Raw genomic sequence first — 3,930 nt, forward strand, 5'->3', positions numbered from 1 at the left:
GAAACTAATACAAATAAATCTGATGAATTAGAAATGTAATTTTTTTGAAATTGCTTCAATTAAAAATGTGGACAAGTTAAACGCGGCTGTTTTATTACTCTGTGGTTCATAACAACTAATTGAAGTGTATTAGAAACTAATATTGTTCAGATATATTTGATCTCTGCATCAAATAACTTCTGGAAAGTTGCCTTCAGCCATGAAAATTTTTAACTAGTCAACTCAAATTTTTTAAGGTCACAACAATGGTGAAGTTAGTGATGAACCAGAATCAAACCTCACATACATATATTTTCCATACGGATATGGCCTTAGTAATGATTGTGTGGGCTTTGTTCAATTTTTAACAGTATGCCCAGTGATGAGTGAGTAGTGGCCAGAACAGGTATAAATAATACCTACGATAGCTGCAAGAAAACGTGCTCTACTAAATTAAAAAAAAAGATAAATGAGGCACTGGAATTTCGTTAAATGCACCAACATTTATTAGCATATAAACCAGGCTAAACAAAAAAGGTAGAACAAAATACAATGCCGAAGCCTGTCAAAGTGTTTAACACCAAAAGATGAATTGAAGCAATGAGAGATGCAAATACAACGAAGCAGTTAAAAAGTCATCGGTATCCCCACGCTTTCACCTTCAGAGCCCATAAGCACACCAATTGCCCAGAGGAATTTTCTTTTTGTACCTTCAGCCTTTTTCCAAACAATTTCTTGCCTACGCAGGACGACAGCTTTTCAGCCAACAGCCAACTGAGTCACGTAATGCTCTTGAGTGCTACAGTGCTTAGTAGAACACGCTCAGTCTTTCTCAAACATGTTCGACAAATCGCCGACATAGTGAGTGCCACTGACAGTGAACGCGACAGATACACTGCTGACTTCCTCAAGACAGATGATTACACACCGCGAATTCTGCATGAATGTGCTAATGTGAGCAATATTTTTGTATTGCTCACACACAAGATGGGCGCACAATAACACGCAGCTGTGGTCAGCCAGCTGACATACTTCATTAACAGCGTGGTACTGCCCCTGCGTGCGCTTAAACAGTGTGTTCCGAGTCTTCTTAGGGCGTGTGTAGCTTACGGAGAGCAGTTGCTACCTATGCACTGCTACACGTTAGAACTGAACCACTGTGTGTGGCAGTTGCAAACTTTTTCGGAAATGCCTCTTTTTCAGCACCTTCAACTTTATACACAGTGCCTTTTCTTAGTGGTCCCGATTCCCCTTTTCCAGCTACGTTTATGCCCAGGAAGTGGCTGCAGATAGCTTCAGTGTTTACCGACATCTTCAAAGTATTGAAAAGCTTCATTGTCTGCATTTTCATGACAAACCGCTCGCACACTTGAGCTGGAACACCGTTAGCACTGCTGATGAGCTTCGGCAAGATGTCATTGCCTGTCTCAAAAATGAAAGCGGAAAGCGCCCACAGGGGGCCCAAATCAGCAACGCTTTTAGGCAAGTGGAGAAACCGGTGCGCGTTGAAAGTCATGGCTCCTTTGCCATACAATTCCTCCATTTGAAAGACGAAGTTCGACAATTTGTCCATGGCGTTATGAACATCACATCGAGTGATGCTGTCCTTCAAAAGAAGGTGGGCAACCCCCACAAGCAGGCAGAAATGATTGTGGTAGATGTCAGCCAAAATGCCGTCAAGGCAGGGTGCAGCGTAGAAAAGGATCCACCATTTCTATTCGCTTGCTTTCCACGAAGGCCGCTCATCAATGGTTCGTGGAAACCTTGTGAACCACTGTGGTGGTTTGAGATGCATCAGTCTGTGGTTCAGCTTTCTCAGGTTATCAGCTTCAGCAGTTTTTCCTGCGAATGCACCTGGGGTAAACCAAATGCCAGCGAGCTGCCTTGCTACCCCTTCTACTATGCAATGCATATAGTCTGGGCAAACTGACCACACAAGGTCAAAATGAGGAAGACGGGCTAGTGGCGTGAATCCTCTTATGCCGCGAGACATCACTCCTGTTTCAAGCGATGTTTTTATGTCTTGCCACACAGTTTCGTTGGTTCTTGGTGTAGCAGCATTGTGACCCTCCTTCACCACTGGGTACTTGATCGACCCTGGAAGTGAAAGACAATTACTAACTCTGTGAATAATGTCTTCATTAATTTTTGATCTTATGTTAGCTTAGTATAACCAGAATGAACTAAATACAGTCTTTTAAAATAATTGCACTGACATTATAGCAGTCGGTATGCTAGAAAACAATTATTTTATCTTGCTGCTGTCAGTAACACTGCAAATATACCACTAGCGCGTGCATTTTTACTTCTGTCAATTTAATAAAAACAGTTTCGTGTTCAAAAGAACTTACACAGAAATAAAAGCAGTATAAACTCACCGTTACTTGGGATCCCTTTGTGATGACAAAAACTGCAGCCATAGTAGCCATTGTACTGTTTGCCATTTAGCCCTGATGCACGGGCTGGGGAGTCCACGCAGCAACAGATGACACGAACTGTTGACTCGATCGTCACCCCATCACACTGCCACTTGATGGTTCCAAAGCTGTTGACGCTGTCAACAAAGAGGTCTAAAAAGGGCGTCATCTTCCGTTTGCCCTTTCCAAAATACAGTCCACACATGAACACATTGCTCCATCGGAGGGCCACTGGCAGCTCGTTCACAACACATTCGATTGGTCACAGAGATGCCTTGCTTGACTTAAAGACTTTTGTCCCATCAGTGTTAAAGGTCAAGGAAAGATCATGTGGCGAAGCATCCTTCATCACTTTCTGGCAAAGCTGTCCATCACTCAGGTCCGTCATGACTGTCCCTGCAGCTTTACACTGTCTCTGCCTTAGAGATGTTAACAGCCGTCTTGCAACCGTCTTGCTAGAGAGAGCAACCTCCTTCTGCTTCTTAATGTCCAGGATTGCAAAGGCATTTTGACGGGAGCTGACTGAGCTGCACTTGGGGCAGGTGAGATCGCCTACATTAGTGCTTGGAAACTTGTAGCCGCACTCTTGACAAAAGTAGTGTTCTTTAACGACATCAGTTTTCAAGTTCCTCCACACCTTCCTCAGCAAAAATTTACATGTGGGCAGCACGTCTCTCCCTAGGAAAGATTCACCATCGTAACCAACTTTTCCATGTCCGTCCAGTTCAATCCAGCTGATGAACTGAACACCATCAACGTCATCATAGCCTCCCTGATGGTTATGTCAGAGTTGGGCAAGCATTCCTTGGTAAACAGGGAGAAAAAATCATCCGCAGGTTCTCCACAGTCGTCTGACTCACTGTCACTTTCGTCACTGCAGTGTTCAAAACCACTAGTGAAGACCACCTCATCGCAGTCACTTAGGTCGTCGTAGCCTTCTCCAGGACACCCGTCACACGCACTGTACTCGCCGCCGTGCTCACCATCGCTGTCATACATCTCACTGAACTCACACCTGTCATCAGGTTCAGCCCCTTGGTCATGGCTTAAAAAAGAGCCTTGTGGTGCCGTATGGGTTGTAGGTGCGGTCGAAGTAGACGATCCGTTGCCCACTTGCCTTTGATAACGTAAAGTTGAGCACGGCAGCACTTACTTTGCGCCTGGCAGCAAATAGCGCTTTCGTCGCTTTGCTGAGGACTGATTGGTGCTGCTTTCCTCTATGTCTGAAACTTGTAAGCGTTAAGCGAACGCTGCGCAACTTCTTTTACGTCCTTGTCGACTCCTTGCTCCTCACTTAACTCGCCCCATCACAACATACATTAAATAAAAAATTACAAAAGATTACAGTTTTCAAAGAACATGAGCGCATTTTTTCTGCCTCTTACGGTGCATCAGGAAACTCATAAAGACGAATTATCCTGTTGATTGGGTGGGTAAAATATAACGCGGCTACAGTGTACTGTAACGCGGCACAAAAACCGCCCGCAACCTCACCACTGCACCACTTCGGTGACTGCGGCGCTGCATAACAGTT

The 3,930-nt window shown here is 44.5% G+C and overlaps 1 pseudogene; it reads right to left on the reverse strand.

Annotated features, from left to right (window-relative positions):
* Positions 1 to 691: 691 nt before the first annotated feature.
* LOC144159750 (uncharacterized) lies at positions 692 to 3,395 on the reverse strand (annotated as a pseudogene).
* Between the last annotated feature and the right edge of the window lie 535 nt (positions 3,396 to 3,930).

The sequence above is a fragment of the Haemaphysalis longicornis genome, unplaced genomic scaffold, assembly GCF_048455015.1.
Source record: "Haemaphysalis longicornis isolate Haplotype H1 unplaced genomic scaffold, Haemaphysalis longicornis Haplotype H1 scaffold_10, whole genome shotgun sequence".
Taxonomy (NCBI): Eukaryota; Metazoa; Arthropoda; class Arachnida; order Ixodida; family Ixodidae; genus Haemaphysalis; species Haemaphysalis longicornis.